Source organism: Vitis riparia, chromosome 19 (genome assembly GCF_004353265.1).
Source record: "Vitis riparia cultivar Riparia Gloire de Montpellier isolate 1030 chromosome 19, EGFV_Vit.rip_1.0, whole genome shotgun sequence".
In the NCBI taxonomy this organism is placed as follows: Eukaryota; Viridiplantae; Streptophyta; class Magnoliopsida; order Vitales; family Vitaceae; genus Vitis; species Vitis riparia.
Window position 1 is genome coordinate 18,514,064 of NC_048449.1, and position 21,543 is coordinate 18,535,606.

The window sequence follows — 21,543 nt, forward strand, 5'->3', positions numbered from 1 at the left end:
TAATTATTACTCATGAGTAGGATTTGAATGCACCAACATTTATAGGAAGCTTGATTGGTTCTTTGCTTGAAATCTTGTACGACCATCTTGTGTTCCCATTTATGTGTCATTATCCCAGTTTTTCCAGCTCCAACCTTGATATTTGTCATATATCTTCAAGTTTTTCTATGTTGTAAATGATGTTTATAACATTTTTCTAAAATATACAGTGACTGCCTTGTTGAATTGTTGGTTTTGTAATTGATTTTCATTTAGAAAATTTTGAAATTGGTCTTTGATATTTTGATCACCTTGGAAAGGACAGCTGATATTTGGGGACAGGAAAGAGTTGACAACTAGGCTGTATAGACGTGCCTTTTTTTCTTTTTCTTTTTCATTCCAGGATATGCATCTAGTCAAACAGTAATAGGACTTGGTCAAACAACTTTCGGTGAATTTTATAGTAAATTAGGTAGCTCTCTTCCTAATAGGTCTTTGCCAAAAGATGTTGAAGGAAGTGAAAATATGTACAAGAGCTCGTCTATTCCAACTTTTGCCTTCAGCTTACCACAGGAAGCAAAACTTAAGAAGTATACAAGTCATGTCCTCTATTTACCAAAAATTTCTTGTAGCTTTAAAAGTTAAAAGAGGGAAAGTCAAATGTAATTTTGAAAAATGTTCAAATAAATCTATCGAGCGTTGCCCAAGATTTCTCTTATCTTGATTTGTTTATGTTTTAATAATAATAATAATAATAATAATAATAAAAGAGTAAAGAAGCTCGTAATTTTCCTTAAATATAATATAAATTTTTATTTAATTAAAGTTTTAAAAGGTGTCAAAATTGTACTTTTAGAAAATATTTTAATAGCAATATAAATTTCAATCTCAAAACAAAGATAACTATTTCAACTCAATCCCAACAAAAATAACTATTTCTTTTACTACTAATACAAACAAACCCATATATCTATTTGAAAAAGTTTGACATATGAAAGGGCTTAAAAGAGTTGCTCACCAAGCTTTTTATCTTAGCACGTAATGATAAAATCTAGGTCATTTAATGAATATATAAACAAGATACAGAAGAATGAGACTAACATAAAGAATTAAATCAAAGTATAAAAGAATTGAATCAAAGTATGGAGCAATCAAATCGAACTTGGTACAAAACAATAAGATCTAAATATATATGTGGTGTGGCTTGATTAAATACATTTTTTTTGGTACATATCAAATTGATAGCTAAACTCCATCTTGTTTTTAGGATAAGCATGCTCTTGTTATACTTGATAGTGTTAAGATATATAAATTCCTTTCTACCTATTCCTATAATACATGATAAAGCAATCTCATGCAAGGCATTCAAAATCAATTTTTTAAGCGAAATGAATTTAGAGAAGGATAAAATGCACTAGCTTCCCTTAATGTGCAATAAAATTATACAAAGATCTTCTCTAGTGTTTGAATTTACTTAAACCTTTCTTAGGAGTACTGGTCAAGCAACACGATCACCCCTTATAACAATAGACATGATAATGTTCTAATGCAATGCAATGATCGATGTCAAGATTGCATCTCATGTTAAACATTGTATTAAAAAGAAAATACTCTATATTTATTTTTTATTTTTTATTTTTTTAAAAAAGGACATTGGAGTCTCCTTCTTCCTTAAATTGTTTGCCACAAAATTAAAACCTCCCATATTCCATGATGTGTTGATCTTCATGGCTGACAAAATCACTTGTGGTGTTTATGGTGAAAGAGATTTTGCTAAAGTTTCTTCTATTTATTAAGGGTTTGGATATCTAAGGTCTACTAAAAGAAAGAAAAATTAGAGTTAATTTTAAAAATTGCTTCATATATATGAACTTGTTTTCAGTTAGATTTTTTTTTTCTTTTTAAGATTAGTTATATTTTCAATAACTATTTTGTGCCAGTGCCATGATACTAACCAATATTTGGATTTCAAATGTTCTATTTTGGAAAAAGTTCACTATCTTGATCAACTACTAGTGAAGAATCAGAATAAAAATTTCCAAATATCGTTTTTGAAAATAAGTTGCAGTGAAGATCTCAAAGTTGGCTTTGAACTCCAACACCTAATTTTTGGTTGTGCAATAGAGGCTTATTATAGTTGTGGCTTCTAAAGCTAGACTAGAGTGATGGTAAAGAAGAAAGGATATATGTGGGTAAGATGATGAATACCGAAAGCAATTTTATTGTGCTGCAAAAGATAAAGGGGTTTAAAATGTAACTTACACCACTCCATAACGTGGGTCTGTGTTACTATGCTCTGTTTGGCGTTTTTTGTGACTTGCTCTTTATTCTTGTTTTGGCTTTGAAAAAAAATTGATATGCTTTACTTTGATTTATTTCTCGTATATTCTACTTTTAGAAACAGAATCTACAGACTATATCCATATAAACACTTAATCAATGAAAATTACAATATTGACACACCAGTCCTTTCTCTACCCTACTAAAGAAGAGCAATCAACTCATGTCTCTCTCATCATCTCTAGTCTCTTCTATAAATTAATCATTGATGTCTATAAAGATATCCTTTAAAATTAATCGGAGAGCTGGCCTATGAAGAGAGGGCCGGGCTCATTCTTCTCCTTTAGGTTTCAAAGATGTGATAGAAAGGTGGGAATAGTGAAATAGCTTTAAATTTTCTTATTTGATTTGCAATGAAACACAGAAGGACAAGTGTACATATTCGTTGGCTTTAACTTATTTTTAATTTCCTTTCTTTTCGACCCTTTATCTTATCCTTGCTCCCTGCCAAATGGATAGTAAAAGCTAGTTGTTTTCAATTTCCTTTTAGACATTCGGATCGATTAGGTATGCCATGCCTTCCAATATATATATATATATATAATGATAAGCTCCCTTACAAATCTTTTGAATTGCTTTTCTAACAAGCATAACGAGACCTATGATGTCTTATAAAATTCAGAATATAATTTCTACACTGTTTCTTGTCAAGAAATGGTTGGGACATAACTTTCCATGTGGGATGATTGGTTTTATTCACGCTACGGGGCCACTACTCTAAATACCATGGAATGATGCAGCACAGATCTACGAACGTGGAAAGAAGATATGGGCAAGAAGAGGGACGAAACTGTTAGTGAAAATTAATGTTTATTTTTAATTTAAACATTAGTATTTATGGATTATTAGTTCTACTTAGAATAAAAGATAATTATTATTGTTTAAATTGGAGTAGGAGATAAAGTTTAAATTAAAGTAGAAGTCAATGTTTATTCCCTTAAACATTATTTGTATATAAATATTCACCATACATTAATGAGAATGTAATGTCATATTTTCGTTCTTTTTTTCTTTTTCTTATTTTGCTATATGGTGTCAAAGTTAAGATTTGGGCCTGCATAGCCTTTCCCTACTGCAAATAGTAGTGGCCTTGCCATGCCTATGTATTGGCAATGACACTATGACCCCTTAAATGGGCTTCCTCATTTATGCCAACAATATTTACTTCGACCTCCACGTGGTCTATCAATGCCTCCTTCCCTACAACCTCCAATGCAATATCTTGGTTTCAATAGTTTTTTATGGCCAGAAACTCCAAATTTATTTGGTTCAAACTTAACATAATTTTCTTCTTCTTTGTTTTCCACCACTTTTTTGTTCTTGATTTTCTTGTCATCTTTTGATTTTTTTTTTTCTTTTCTTTTTGTTCTTTGAGAGATTGTTTCTAAGTTTTTTTTTTTTAAAAAAAAAAAAAAAAATCACTAGCTTGAGCTTTTACAAATCAAGAAAATGGTACTCACACATTTAGTTTTGTCATTTTTCTTTAAAAAAATTGATATGATTTGCACTATATGATGATTACTAGTTATTGCTATTTGCTTTAAGTTCATATTCTCAACCCTCTTTTTCTTTCTCTAAAAGCTTCCTTAGAGGTAAGTTGAAACCTTCATTCTTTTGATTTTTACTCACTTTTCTTGTAAATTTATCCAATTTTTTCAATACTCAATATGAGTTTTTAGAACCTTTTTTTGTTGGTTATTTTCTTGATAAAAGGTTTTTTTTTTTCATATGCATTGTTCTTTTTTTCAAGATTTTCCTTTCTTTGTTCTTTTCATGAGTTTTCTTGGTAGCTAAATAGCTACTTTTGTATATTTTTCTCCTTGATTCATTTGTCTTGTTTAGATTTAATTACTTTCTTTGTATGTCTCAAGAAATCAAACATGCTCATGTTCCTTTGCTTGAGATCTACCTTCTACCCTGCCTTTAACTTTGCTTCATATATCAGTTGTTGCATTAGCTTTTGAAATATTATTCAGTTAATGTTAAATAAGGCTCCTAATCCTACTCTTCCTTCAACAAATTTTCATTTTGCAAATTCTTTTAAAATTTTAGAAATATGACTCAAGAATATCCCATTGCTCCCACCTAATCTCTTAATCATCAAGTCGAATTCATTCACCATCTGAACCCCAAGGAGACCACCCGTCACAGAAGTCGTCACTTTCTTTCTCTCAAGATCAAGATTGGAATCTCTAATAGGAGCTCTATCTTGAGGGGACATATTAATGAAACTTAATGTTTATCCTTAATATTTATATTAGTATTTATTTATTATTAGTTTAACTTAGAATAGAAGATAAATATTATTAGCTTGAATTAGACTAAAAGTTTATTATTAATTTGAATTAGAGTAGAAGTCGAGGTTTATCCTTTTAAACATTATTTGTATATAAATATTCATCAATCAACAATGAAAATGTAATATCATATTTTCTCAATCTTCTTCCTTCACCAAAGGAACAAGAGGTTGCCAAAAAGGAATTCACACAAGACCTTAAGCTGTTGGAAGGAGTGCTTGGAGATCAACCCTACTCTGGGGGTGAGGCACTTGGGTTCCTCAAGCTGATGGCAGCTAAGAGATGTTAAGGTAAGTGTGTCTTGGTCTCTTGCTGACCAGCATCAAGTCTATGAATTCCTTACAAAGAAGTATGGTGTCAAGTGCCCACTACACGGCAAACTGCTCACCAAGGACAGCATATGTGTTTATAGTTACTGTCTCTGGCTATGCAGTTTGTTTTATGGGTAATTAAGGGTTCTCTCTGGTGATTCTAGCTAGAAAGGGATTTGTGTATAATAAATAAATACTTCATATCCAAAACACTTTTCCTCCTTTGCTTCCTTTGAAATGCTTATACCATTTTTTACTCTAAATAAAGGAAATGAAATGTTAAGAAAAGTGAATGTTTTGTATTTGGAAATTACAAAAAGAAAATAAGATAAAAAAGAGAAAAAATTGAAAGTTTTTTATTTATTGGCATGTTCCTTATACGAAGGTATATAAAATTGGAATTTTGAGGAAAATGTAATCCAACAATTAGATTTTATTATATACCTCACTACCCAAAAATATATTTTTGGTTTTTATGATTCCCAATACCAGTGTTTGTATTAGAAATATAAACAGTGCTAGAAAGCACTATAGGTCAAAAATATTTTTATTAAAATCAAATCCAAACGCACCCTTAAGTGTTAAAAGGCCAACAACAGCTAATCTGTGAAAACTTAAACCAATAGGGCTGGTGTTACTCTTTAGGCCATTGTCGATTTAATGTACATGTTTTGGGGATGTAAAAGCGCGTTACAGTAAGATTAATTATGACTCATGAGTAGGTTTTGAATGCACCCACATTTATTTTGAAGTTCTTTGCTTGAAAGCTACTACGAACATCTTGTGTTCTCATTGATGTCATCATCCCAATTTTTCCAACTCCAACCTTACTGTTCGTCATATATCTTCAAGTTTTCTACGTTGTAAATCATGTTTCCAATATTTTGTAAAATACACAGTGACTGCCTTGTGGAATTCTTGATTTCGCAATTGATTTTCATTTAGAAAATTTTTAAATTGGTCTTTGCAGATAATTTGATCATTGAATATTTGAAAACCTTGGAAAGGAAAGCTGATATTTGGGGACAGGAAAGAGTTGACACCTAGGCTATATAAATGTATGCCTTTCTTCCTTTTTAATAATGTACCTAGTCAAACCACCTTCGGTGAATAAATGAGGATAGCTCTCTTCCCTAGTAGGTCTTTACCAAAAGATATTGAAGGAAGTGAAAATATTAAGGAAGCAAAACTTCAAAGCAATGTTTCATTCCCATCAAATATTAAGGAAAGAAAAATATGTTAAAGAAAATTGTTTGTTCATGTCTGATTTTACTATTAAAAATAATTATAATTAGTTAAAAACTTTAATATTTTTAAATTATTTAATATTTTTATAAAAGAATTAAAATAAGTTAAATGAGTTTGAGTTAACATATAAAAATTATTGACTTTAAAGCTATTTTTTATTATCTTTCACTTTCTTTTTTCATTCTACTTTTCTTTTATTTTCTTTCTCTTACATTTTCCTTCAAATTTTTTAAGAACCAAAAATGTATAAGTCATGTCCTCTTTTTACTTAAATTACATTACTTATAACTTTCAAAATTGGCTTCTTAAAAGTTAAAAGGGAAATTTAAAAGTCAACTGTAACTTTAAAAATGTTTAAATCCATCGAGAGGTGGTCCAAGATTTCTCATATCTTGATTTATTTATGTTTTAAAAAAATAAATATACTCATGTCTTTTCTTAAATATAATAAATCAATTTTTATTTAATTAAAATTTTAAAAGATGTCAAAAATGTAGTTTTAGAACACATTTTAGAAGTAACATAAATTTCAATCTTACAACAAAAATAACTACTTCAATTCAACCCTAACAATAATAACTATTTCTTTTACTACTAATACTAATAGGCTTGATCCATATATCTTATATGAAAATGTTTAATATACGAAAGAGATACTTATCAAACTTTTTATTTCAGCCATGTTAAAATCTAGATAGTTGGAGGAATGTAAAAACAATGAGATTAAGATGCAAAAGAATGTGACTAGGTATAAACATTGTAATCAAAATATAAAAGAATGTAATTAAAATATGAACTAATGAGACTGGACTTGGTATAAAACAACAAAACCTAAATATGTTGTGATGCAACTTGATTGATCTGGTTTTTTTTGTACATATCAAATCGGTATTAGCTAAACCCCATCTTGTTTTTTGGATAAGAATGCTCTTGTCATACTTTATAACATTAAAATATCTAAACTCATTTCCACCTATTCATGTAATACATGATAAAACAATCTCATGCAAAGCATTCAAAATTAATTATTTAAGTGAAATAAATTTATAAAAGGATAAAACACACTAGCCTCCCCTAATGTAGGATAAAATTATACAAAAATCCTCTCTATTATACAAAAAAATAAGTACTAGTGGTAAAAAGTAACAATAATTGTAATAAAGATAGTAAGTGATCTAAAAGTAACATACTAATAGCAATTATTGATAATTATAAAATTTTAATGCAGTAAATACAAAAATACACTTGTAGAAGTTTTAATAAAAATAAAAGAATAAAAAATGATAGATAAATAATATAGGTGATATAACATAAGAAATTATTAGGATTCTCAAACTTATAATTTTAGATAAATAGTCAATAGTAATAGTTATTCTTTTGTTATGTTAGGTGAGAAGTAATGAGGAAAGGCTAACAGTGGATACCTAGGAACCCAGAGATGAGGAAGGGTGTAGTAAGCGACAAAATGCTTTGGCGAATTGAAAATAAGTATAAATCTAGAGATTCCCGAATAGGCTAACCTTTCAAACTGTTGTTGAATCCATGGGCAGACAAGAGACAACCTAGATTCTTAAGGATTAATTTTTCCAGAGTTTTTGAGTGCTTCTTTAAGGTAAAGGAAATAAATGTAGATTTTGTAAAAGAAAATAATTTTATTTTTATATATTATTTTGAAATGTGTAAAATGTTATTTTTGTTTTTATGCATGGATCAGAAAAATTTTGCATGAAAAATATGTTAGAATAGTTTTTTTCTCCTTTATAATAGAAATATATGGAAATATTATGTTTTTGTAAGATTGAATAAATGAAATGCAGTGTTTGACATTGGTTTGTTTGCTCCTAGTCAACAAGATATAATAGTTGACCTTTTAGTCTTAGTCAAGGGGTGACTTTTTAGCCCTCTTCAATGGGATATAATAGTTAACTTTTACATTTCTTAGTAGGAAATGTAATTGTTTTGAACTCTAGGCTCTAGGGGTTTGGTTATAGGTTATTAGTACTAGCATTGTTTGGTTCCATCCACCTTAAAATGAACAATTTTAAGGTTAGCCACCCATTTGTAATGTTCTACCTAACTAAGCACCTTTTGTTATTTAATAACTAGAGTAAAAACGTTTTGAATGCATTTGATTTGGATTTCATATGAAATTGTATTGACATAAATATGAAAACAATTGATTGAAAAGTTTTGGACGTTTTAACATATTTGAACTCAAAAGTTATCATTATTATTATTATTTGTGAAAAGAAATTGTAAATTACATCTCCTATTTATAATCATAATTGAAAATGTTTAATCCATGAAACTATATTAATATTCCTTATTAGGCTTTGGGCTCATTTCCTTCCATTAACAATTATATTTTAGGTACTCTCAATTCGGGCGAGGAGTGATGGTTAGACTATGAAATTATCTTTATTAGGATTTTGGTTTAACTTTATTTTTGACATTATTTAAATGTTAAAATTTAATTACTAATGAATTATTTGCTTTTGGAGTTTTTGGACGATAGCACTTTGATTGATATGTTAGTTTCAAAGTTGAGATTTTAGGATTGTAGATTTTTTATTTTATTTTATTACTTCAAATAGGAATTTGGTAATTGGTAACCATCCAGTGACAAGATAATTGTTTAGGCCAAGTTACACTTTAAGCCTTTGGGTTTGAGGTGTGAAATGATCATCACACCCTTAGAGTGGGTCTTGGGGTGTGATAGAGTGATAAGTTATGATCTTATTGGGAACTTGATTTAGTTTAGATTTGGGATAGATGAGTGATGTATTAGTTTAAGTTTTAGCTTTATCTAGTATAAATTTCAATTCTTTCTTTTATTCTAAATTGTCTGATTGGTTTCTTAGTGACTAATCTAGGCTCAACGCATTCTTTTGTTTTAGTATTTTTTTTTTGTGGTTTGTTGGGTATGCTCGTTACTAGCATGAACTTTGATTTGATCATTGCTACTCCTCTAGAACATTCTATTAAGGGAAATATGATGTTTAGAGGTTGTCGTGTGATGATTAATTATAGGGAGATGCCAGTTGACTTAGTAATCCTTAACCTTTAGGATTTTGATGTGATTTTAGGGTTAGATTTGCTAACTTCCTATCATACCTCTATTGATTGTTTTGGGAAAAGGATGACTTTTCATATTCCTTATTGAGTTTAGTTTTAAAGGATAACATGTGAATAGATTGTTGCATATGATCTTAGCCTTGCGAGCTAGTTTCTCGCTCAAGAAAGGTTGTCAAGGCATTTTGACCTATGTGGTGAGTGATGAAAATGATTTAAAGATGGAGAAGATCTTGTACTATGACTGAGATTCATATCATTTTTTTTTGGGACTTGTTGGTTACTATAGGTGGTTTATTGAGGGGTTTTCTAAGATCACCTCACCCTTGACCAAGTTGACAGAAAAGAGGATTAAGTTTAAGTGGTCTAATTACTATGAGCCTAACTTCCTAGAGTTGAAGAACATATTAGTAACAAATCCTATTTTGACTATTCCTTCATATTTAGGAGGATTTGTAGTGTATAGTAATGACTCCCATTAGGGTTTGGGTTGTGTTCTTATGCAACATGTGAAAGTTATGGCTTATGCTTCTATATAGTTGAAACCTTATAAGTGAAACTACCTTACTCATGATTTGGAGTTTTCTGCAATGATTTTTGTACTTAAGATTTAAAAACTTTTTTTTTTTTAGTGAAATGTTTGAGATATTCATAGATCATAAGAGTTTGAAGCATTAGTTTTTCCAAAGGAATTAAACATGAGACAAAGGAGATGGTAAATTACTTAAGGACTATGATTTTACTATTTGGTATTATGTAGGAAAATATGAATGTTGTGGTTGATGCCTTGAGTAAGAAAAACAATTAGTTTCTTAATAGCTATTAAAGGTTGTCAAAGGTGGTTACTAGAAGATTTGCGGTATTTACAAGTCCATATCAAACTTCTAGTCTTATGAGCTCTTGTAATGAATTTTAGAGCACAACTAGACTTAGTTGGGAGAATTAAGACCCTATAAAAGAATAATTTGCAATTAATGTAACTTATGGAGGAAGTTAGGAATGACGGTAAGCCTATCTTTGTTTTATTAGATGACAGGATCTTGATATTTGAGTCTAGACTTTGTGTCCTAAATGATAGAGAATTAAGAAAGGAACTTTTGGAGGAAATTCATTGTTCTAGGCTTGTGATCCACCCTGGAGGGATGAAGATGTGCAAATATATGAGGCATAATTATTGTTAGGCATGAAGTAGGATATTGCACAATTTGTGGCCCAGTGTTTAGTATATCAATAAGTGAAAGTTGAGCATCAGTGACCGGTAGGGTATTTTCAACCACTTTTTATTCCTGAATGGAAGTGAGAACATATTACCATGGTTGTTGTGATGGGTTTTCCAAGAACCTTAATGGGTAATAATGTTATTTGGGTGTCTATTGATTGGCTAACAAAGTTTGCTTATTTTCTGGTTATGAAAGTCAGTTTCTCTATAGACCAATTAGCTTTTCTTATGTTAAAGAGATTGTGAGAATGCATAAGGTACTTTTTTCTATAGTATCCGATAAAGATCCTCGTTTTAGTTCTCAATTTTGGCATAGTTTACAAAAAGCTCTAGGTATTAATTTGAGTTTCAATATTGCTTTCCATCCTCAAATGAATGGTCAATTTAGAAAGAGTAATCCAAGTTTTGGAAGATTTGTTGAGAGCTTGTGCTTTGGACTTAAAAGGTAATTGGGATGATTTCTTACCCTTGGTAAAATTTTCATATAATAATAGTTTTCAATCTAGCATTGGGATGACACATTTTCAGGGATTGTATGGTAGGAGATGTCGACCTCCTATTTGTTAGGATGATGTTGAAGAGAGGAAATTTCTGGACTTTAACTTGCATCGTTAATTGTTGAAAAGGTTGCCTTAATTAAAGAAAGATTGAAAGCAACTCAAAATACACAAAAGGGTTATGTTGATAATTGCAATCAAGATTTGGAGTTTGAAGTTGGTGATTGTGTTTTCTTAAAAGTTTCGCCTATGAAGTATGAGATAGGATTCGAGAGAAATGAAAAGCTCAATCCTCGGATTATGGGACTGTTTGAAATCTTGAAAAGAGTAGGCACCTTGGCGTATTTGGTCTTGCCCCTAAGTTTGTCTAACATTCATAATGTATTCCATGTATTGCTTTTGAGGAAATATGTTTTTAATCCTTCTTATGGTGTGGAATTGGAGCCTATTCATATTTTAAAGGGTCTAACTTATGAAGAAGTACCCGTTCATATTGTAAATGTGATAGAAAAGATATTTTATCCTACTATTGTCAAGTTAGTAAAGTTCCAATGGAGCAATCATAGTATTCGAAATGTCACTTGGAAATTAAAGAAGAGATGAGAGAAAAACATCCTTATTTATTTCAAGATTCAAGTATGTCAAGTTTAGAGGACTAAACTTTTGTTAAGGAGAAGAATATGTGACGCCCCAAACCCAATTTAGGGGTAAAAACATAATTTAGAAATAAAAGAATATAAGTTAAATAAACTTTAAAAGGGTAGAAAGGTCTTTTCTCATTTAAAAGTCCTAGGTATAAATTAGATTTTTCTTGTCTTTTCTACTTAAAGACCCTTTTACACGGAGATTGGAGATATTACAGAACGTAGGACAATGTAAGGATATCCTTGAAAGATCAATTTTTTTAAAGATCAAATTTTCAAATAAGATTTAATTAGTATTTTATATTCATTAATTAGTTTTGAACACTTTAGATATTCTTTAGAAAATCTCAATCTAGTTTAGGGTTTGTTAATTTTATTTTTAGATAAAAAAAATTGAAAATTTATGAACATGATTTGATTTATTGATAAAGATTGAAAATTTTTTATTATCCAAATGAATAGATCTAAATAAGAAAATAAAAATAAAAATAAATGGAAGAAAATAAATCTTAGATCTTAGGGGAAAAAAACAAAAAAATATATATATGGATGTTGAGAGTGAAAATTAATAAATAAATTTGTGGTTGTGTGTAACTTTAGATTGGAAAAAAAGAAAAGAAAAAAAAAACAATGGAAAAAGGAAAAGGATGAAGGATGTATGTACTATTTCCTCACAAGGGAAGAATATAAAAAATAGGTGGGTGGAGCGTGTGCCATTGCTTCAAGTTCTCTTCATTGTGGGGAATAAAATAATAAATTAATAAAAGTTATGTGAATTTGGTGGAACATGGGGATGAAAAGTAAAAGTATGTGGTATGTGCATGAGAGAGAGTTGTGTTAGGGGTCTTAATGTTAATTAATTATAACTATAGTATTGGGGTAGTAAACAATAATAATTAAAATAAGCACTAGTGGTAATAAGTAACAATAATTGTGATAATGATAGTTAGTGACCTAAAAGTAAAATACTAATAGAAATTATTGATGATTATAAATTTTTAATAAATAGAAATAATACACTTTTAGAAGTTTTAATAATAATAAATAAATAAATACTAAAATCTTAGGAATAGATTTTGGAAAGAACACAACTTTTACAAAAGTTTATAAACTCACTTATTAAATTGTTATTGATTATAAGGTTAAAAATAATATAGGTGATATAACATAAGAAATTATTAAGATTCTTGAATCTATAATTTTAGATAAATAGTCAATAATAATAGTTATTCTTTTGTTATGTTTGGTGAGAGTAGATTCTCAAGGATTAATTTTTCCTAGGTTTTTAAGTGCTTCTTTGACTAAGGGAAATTAATTTAGATTTTGTAAAAAAAAAAATTATTTTCTTGTTATATATTATTTTGAAATATGTAAAATGTTATTTTTGTTTCTATACATGGATCAAATATATTTTGTATGAAAAATATGTTAGAACATTTTTCTTTCATTTATATTAGAAAAATGTGGTAATATTATGTTTTTGTAAGTTTGAATAAATGAAACAAAGTGTTTAACTCTAGTTTGTTTGACCCTATTCAATGAGATATAATAGTTGACCTTTTGACCTTAGTCAATGGGATATAATAGTCCTTTTTCGACCCTTGTTAATGGAATATAATAGTTGACCTTTACATTTTTTTAGTGGGGAATGTAATTGCTTTGAACTCTAATCTCTAGGGGTTTGATTAAAGGGTACTAATACTAGTAGTGTTTGGTTCCATCTATCTCAAAATGAACAATTTTGAGGCTAGCCACCCATTTTTAAAGTCCTACCTAAGTTGGCACCTTTTTTTTATTTGATAACTAAAGTAAAAATGTTTTGAATGCATTTGATTTGAATTTGATATGAAATTGTATTGACATAAATATGAAAATGTTTGATTGAATTTTTTTTTGGATGTTTTAGCATATCTGAACTCAAGGTTTTCTTTTTTGTGTGAAAATAAGAGTAAATTATATCTCCTATTTATAATCGTTATTGAAAATGTTTAATCCACAAAACTGTATTAATATTCCTTATTGGGTTTTGAGCCCATTCCCTTCCATTGACAATTTTTTTTAGGTAATCTCAATTTGGGTAAGAAGTGATGGTTAGATTAGGAAATTATCTTTATTAGGATTTTGGTTTAAGCTTTATTTTATACATTACTCAGATGTTAGAATTTAATTACTATTGAATTATTAAAGTATGGAGTTTTTGGATAATAACACCTTGGTTGATGTATTAGTTTTAAAGTTGAGATTTGAGGATTATAGAATTTTTTTTAATTTTACTACTTCGAATAGGAATTTGGTAATTGGTAACCATTCACTTATAAGATAATTGTTTGGGTCAAGACACACTTTGAACCTTTGCGTTTGAGGTGTGAAATAATCTTCACACCTTTAAAGTGGGTCTTGGGACATGGATTTTATGGATATTAAGATCTTTGTATAGTTGCTCATGTCCCTGGTATTTGTTGATATTTGATAGATGATATTAATTACTTAGTTTGATCATCTATATTCTATTGAGCTTTACTCCACTTGATTCTCATTATGCATATTTTGAGGGGGTTCTTTTGATTATTACAAAATAACGTTAAGTACATTAAGGAGTTCAAATCAAATGAAGTTTTCAAGTTTAAATGACAAATTCAAAAAAAAAAAAAAAAACTCAAGTAAACTTGCAGGAAAATCAAATGACATGACGATGTGGATTCCTTGAACACTTAAAGTGTTTAGTAAATATGTAAAATGGTTTTCTTTGTTGCACTTAGGTCTAAAATCATTTTTCATGCACTTAAAAATAGTTTTTTTTTTTGTCCTCCCTTAAACTTAAAAACAAAGTTTTATCATGAAATTGGATGAATATATATTTTAACTCAGAACCTTAGTGCTAATTATTTCTAAACAAGCTTATAAAGGTTTTTAAAGGTGTAATACAAGTTACTAGAAACTTAGAACCAAAAATTGGAAGTTTTTCTACACTTTTAGATATAATTGAATTGGGGTGTTTTGAATCAGTCAAATCGGTTAGGGAATCGACTCAACCAATTAGGTTTGCCTAATCGAGGATCACTTGAGGGTGCACATTTTTCTTTTACTTCCAATAGTTGATGTATCACTAGCTGAGGTTTTGGCTTGCTTGATTGAGGTCCAATCGAACATTGACCGAAGTTGATTGAATCTAAAAAAGGTCAAGAGTCACCTACTATGCATTCCATGCACTAATGGCTAGTTAACTAATTGAACCTAAGCTCAACCAATCAAGGCCACTTGTTCTAGTTTTTGGTGTACAAGGCTATCTTCTACAAATTAAAAATTTTCATTGCATGTATTGAAAAGAGACACCAACATTGAATTGAAATACACATACTTTATCATTTTCAAAGCTCTTCATTCAAGTGCATTGAATTGAAATACACATACTTTCTCTCTTTCAAAGCTCTTCATTTAAGTGCATTGAATTCAAACTTATAAATTTCTTTAGTACATCTTTAAAATCCATCTTAGTTTATTGTGTATTGTGAGCTACATTTGTTCTAGGATTGGTAGCATTAAAACCTCTCCTACTTATTCTTTTTTTTTTTTTTTTTTTTTTTTTTTTTTTTTTTTTTTAGTGTAAAGACTTCAAGTTGGTAGAATATTTGAACACATTGTAATACCTATTAGAGTCGGTGAATGCAATTATAAATCTTAAAGGATCACAACAAGAAATAGAACTTTTGGTCAGTGTCACCAACCATCACCAAATCTTATAACTCTGTGACCAAAACCAACTATCATAGCCATATGAAACCATAATCGAGCGTCACAATAGCAGATGTAAGTAAAGTTATTGGTCATGGTTCCCTAAGTGGCCATGACCATATGGTTTCATTTTTTGTGATGGGTGTCAAAAAATTGTGACAAAAAGTGAGGGACACTTTTAGTGTTTTTCAGCTAATTTGGTCACAATCAAGTGATTGTGACTAAATATAGAAGTATGGTCATAGCCACGTAAGTGACTATGACTAAATGTAGACTTATGGTCACAATCTCTTACATGCTTGTGACTAAATATAGACTTATGGTCACGGTCACCTATCTGGCCATGACTAAATGTGAACTTATGGTCATGAGTTTTAATGATTGTGACTAAAATTTGTTATATTTAGACAATCAGTCTTTTATAGATTCCCCTTTTATAAACCTGAACAAATGATTTTAGACCTGTATATGCAATTAAACACTTAAAACAATTTCAAAATTGAAATTTTAAATGTATTATAATATATTATAATCAGTTATCCCTAACTAGTTAGAAACTTATATATCAATATATGTCATCAAATAACAAACATAATATGACAAAAAAATAACAAAAGTGATTCAAATTTAGTACATTTTGGCATAATGTAACAAGTTAATAAACCAAACATCACATAATAGTCATAAATAATAAAAATAAAAATAAAATTGAGAATTTATCATATAAAGATGTAGCATAATCTCCAAAATTCTACCGCCTTAATTGAAATTGTTTCATCATCTATTCTTGAAGTTGTGCTTGCATTTGTCTTTGCATTTCCATCTTTTTTCCTTCAAACTCTTCTTTCACTTTTTCTCATGTCTTCATTTGAATTTCTATCAACCGTTCTTCAAATGTTTCTTTCACATATGAGAGTTCTTCAACTACATTTATAAACTTTTGTTCTACAATTACTAGTAACTCTTAAACATTTTCAAGTTGTGTTGTAAGAGTAACTATTGATTACCTTCTACTGGTAGAACCAAATATTTAGGTAAGAGGAGGACCAAATCCACACCCTTGAACACATCCATGCCTCTCTAGACCCATCACTTGAGTATATATCTCATCTATAGATATAGAAGCTATAGATGATGTAGAAGCAAAAGAAGATATCCCCTTAGGTTAGGATAGTAACTGTTGAAATTGATTTTGAAATTATAAAAAACAAAAATAATTGTTAACTTCTAAAATAATTTTAGTATGTTGCTATGATTGAAATACAAGTATTTAAAATTTATTTACTTCATTACCAAAATCTCCTTAGAACGATCATCAATAAGCATCCCATCCTTCTTTGTATGTGTCAAGACAAACATCTCAATTCTATTAGGCTCGATCCAATCCTCTTTTTTCTGTGCTTATTCTTATAAGTGAAACGATTTAGTTATTTTTTATGAACTATCAATGTACAAACAAATCTTATTAATAATAAATTTTCAACATGTTCATACTGAATTTTGGCATAACTTTTTTTTATCCTAATGTATGTTTTATCACTTATTTTGCTCTATTTGTTTTTTTTTTTTTTCTGATGTCTTGTATTAAATAAAAAATAGAATGTCACTTATATAGATACTAGAAACTTAATAAAAATGACTATAAATGAAGTATTAAGTTAGTTATAACTAATAAATATTATCTTATGTCAAGATGTGTATCACAACATACACTATCAAGAAAAGATCATTATGTTTACCTTTGTCTCAAGTGTGCCCCAAAAGTGGATGAGCCACCTCCACTCATTCTTCGATAAGTGTGGAGGTCAATGTCACAATCTTTCTTGATCACCTGTATTATAAAGGGCATAATATTTTGCCTTCATTATTTCCTCTAACATCTAAACAAATTTCCATAACAACTAAGAATATAGTTCTTGCATGTTTCATCTACTTCATATTTGTTCTGTATTTCATTAAAATGTAGTTATACATAAAACTTATCATTTTTAAAAAATAACATTAAATGAATAATAATTGACATATACCAATACTAAAACCCAAATCTTTTCCTTCACATTGTCACTAACTTGATTCCAATATTGAACTTGAATGGGTACATTATGTTGAGATCATACCAATGTCCCCATATAGCCTAAAATTATTTCCCCTTTTCTATCATAAACAACTTGCCCTTTGTTATTGAATCTTATAGATTTCTTTTCCTTTGGTTTCAGGTCGAGTAAATCTAAGTTACAGTTAGGCCACATGTCCTTTTTTTGCTAGATGAGAAACTTGTTAAAAGCAATAATAAGAAACACAATTTATTTATTCTATATAAAATAGAACATAAATTTCTTAATCATACTAATGGTAGAAGGATCTAAAGAATCAAAGGGACTAGAATGGTTGCATGTCTGAGAGTTGTTGTAGATTCTCCAACTCATCTTCTGGAGCCACTATTTGCATTCTTCCTCATTGTGTGACATTTCTTACATAATAAAATAAATTATAAAATATAATGCAGAATAAGTCACATAAATAGTGTGAAATAAATTACAACTTATATACCAAATAATATATATTTGTATGCTTACCAATATTATTAGCTACACATCATCTATATCTCTTTCAACTCATCATTAGCCACTATCTCCTACAATATCATTTATGTCCCAATTGATTAAATCATTCTTAACCAAGTCATGCACATAACATTGACTATGAATTGTTATAGGTTGTTGATATAACTTTGGATCATTAGTAGATACTTCTTGATTCATATCATAAACCCTTTGAGCTTGTATATCTACAACAGTGTGTCATTTTGTGTCATTTGAATTTTGAACATAGAAGACTTGTTTTGCTTGATATGCAAGCACAAATGGTTTAATTAGGCATATGGTTCATTCAAAATTCAAACACATAAATCTATACTCATTAATTTTTTATCCCATTTCCAATATTGATTACATCCCACCAGTTACTCTTGAATAAAATAACTCCATTTCCACTGAAATAGTATAATTCTACCATGTTAGTTAGCACACCATAGTAAGAAACACAACTAGAAATTGGGTTCATATCTTTCACCTGTAAAGCTTGATACCTCTATGGTTACAATAACTCCACTATTTTGAGTTTTTTTTCCCCATTTTCTCATTCTTTTGTATGGAAGCTAAACCTATTAATGATGCACCCTCTTATACATGTAACTGATGTACTTGGTCCACGAGACAATGATAGTATGTGTTCAGAAATTGGACCTTCACGTTGCATTTGTATAACCTATATTCAAATATCATACAATAATAAATATATGTTTATTAATTAACAGAAAAATTTATATGTTAAATTTACTTACATGTTCCTCAAATTAACTAATGAACTCTTTTGTGTGAATCAAATCTACATCTCATGCACAAATATGAGGCTTGACCTTAATAGATTGCTTATACTCTCTAATAAACAAAGATTTATAATTATGATGCTTATAAATATCAAGATTAAATTTTTACATGAGCATAAGAAGAAAGTTTTATTGAAATAAGTATCTTACTCAATAAATGATGTCACTTCCTCACAATTAGTTAACACATAAATATGCTTGAGACTATTCTATAAATGGTGTTGTTTCAATGAGTCTTTTATGCTTTGCCCTACATCCATAGATCCATAGATCCATGGATCCTAATTTTATCCATAGATCCTAGGGTCCTAATTTGATATGAAATTTTGAAATAAAAATAAAGACAAAAAATCAATAGCATAATAGAGATAATTTTAAGAAAATACACAAAAATAAAATCACTTTCATTAAAAGAATGATTTTAATCTAAATAATAAAAAACTATGTCAAATTAATTCAACATTTTCTAAGAAAAGAAAAAGAAAAAATAATAAAAGTATAAAAACCTTGAAAGAAGTAAAAGAATGATGGAAAATTAAAAATAAAAAAATTAAATAAATTTAGGTTTACAGTATTTGACAATAATTCTTTTAACCTTATTTGTGAACATGATTATTCTTTTATAAGACTTTAAAAAGTAAAATATTCAAAAAATTTAAAATTTGATAAGAATAGTCTTTTTAAGGAAAGAGCTATGGTATGTGAATTAGTATAAAATTTCAAAAAGAAATATATTTGATTATAATATCTTTCATGCTTATTTTTATAAAATTTTCCAACAATTATGTATTGTTCTTTAAAAATAAAAGTGAAAATGTGCAACAACTAGATATTTTTCTAAATGAAAATTTTTGAACTTTAAAAAAGTATTTGGATAACTATAAAAAGGAAAAGTTTCTAATATATTTAGATAATGCTTATTACTAGTTTCAAATCTATGTTTTTCTACCAAATATATAAATTATATAACCAATATTATTATCATTTGACACGAATTCGTATAAGGTTTGTAAAATAGCTAATAAGATCTTGATCTCTGTAATACACAAAATCAAAATTATTGTTTTTTTTTATTTACCTAACTCACACTTACATTTAAAATTTTTATCATATAGTATCAAATTGAGTGATCATATTTTTATACTAATATACTAAATTTCTTTTACATCTTATCAAAGCATTAATTTGAAGAAAAATTGGCATTTTTTTTATATTTTGAATAACATAATATCGATAATTTTAAGATAATGCACAAAAATAAAATCACTTCCACCAAAAAGAATTATTTTAATCTAAATAATAAAGAATTATATCAAACTTAATTCAACATTTTCTAAGAAAAGAAAAAAGGAAAATGATAGAAGTATAAAAACCTTGAAAGAAGTAAAAGAAAGATGGAAAGAGGAAAAAAAAAATTAGACAAATTAAAGTTAACAATATTTGGTAATAATTCTTTTTGCCTTATTTGTGAACTATAGAAAAAAAGCTCGGATTATTCTTTGACTTTTGGAAATTAAGGCCAAGATTTTTTCCTAATTTAAACAATATTTTTAAGTAGTTAAAGATAGGATCAGAATTACAAAAAGAAAGATTATTCTTTAATGTATTTCTATATATATTACAACTAATTTCTAGAAGTTCCAGTTGTACATATTTTTTTCCTATATATTTTGTATCTATTCATATTGCAAAGAATTAGAAAAAAAAAATCTTTTATTTCGGTTTCTCCATGGTTGCACACATGGTATTTATTAGTTTTAAATCTAGAAACAACTAGAAGACTGACAATAATTTGCAGTAGGAGAACTATTGAAAGGTTAAACTCAAGAAATGATGCAAATAGAATTCATTAATTCATTCAATTGAATTACAATAAATAGAAATTGAAAAAAAAAAACCGAAAACAAAGATCATGGTCCTACATTTCAGCCATGATTCACAACATGAATCAAGTTAACCAACAACTTCCTAAAGACTAGTACTTAAAATTTTAAATAACTAAAAAATAAAATAACAATTAAAACACATGCATAAACTAAAGTCCTAAGGCAGTCAAAATAACACTCCTCTTTGCATTAGGTGCTGCAAACCCCCAGCTTTTTCCTTAAGAGTTTCAAACTTGCTAATAGGTAGTGGTTCTGTTAAAATGTCTACCAGTTGATTTTCAAACTTGTAGTAAATGAAAGTAATTTCTCCTTTTTTCTACACCTCTCACAGAAAGAAAAGTTTGATTTTGAAGTGATTGGTCTTCCTATGAAAGATTGGATTGTGAGAAATTGTAATTGTTTTCTGATTATCAACAAGAACTTTTGTATTATTCTATTGCTTTAGTGCAAATCACACAGAATTTTTCTTAACCATAATGCCTAATTGACAGCTGCAGTAGCTACAATAAACTCCGTCTCTGCAATGGATTGTGCAATTGTCTCCTGTTTCTTAGAGCACCACAAAAAATCCCTAAATCAAGACTAAAACAATACTCAAAGGTGTTTTTCATGTCATCAACCGATCCTCCACAATCACCGTTAGAAAATCCCTGCAACTTGAAACATTGATTCTTCTTAAACTTTACACCCAAGTCGACTACTTATTTAATGTATCTCATCACTTTTTTTTTGCTACTTTTAGATGCAATTAACTGGCACAATGCATGAAATGGTATAAGAGACTCACAACAAACAAAATGTCTAGTCTTGATGTAGTGAGATACATTAGGCAAACAATCAAGCTTTTGAAATCACCATTTTCAACTTTGTCAATCTCATCATCCTTGCTTAAGCTCCCCTTTTGGTTCATTGGTGTGACTGTTTCTTTGC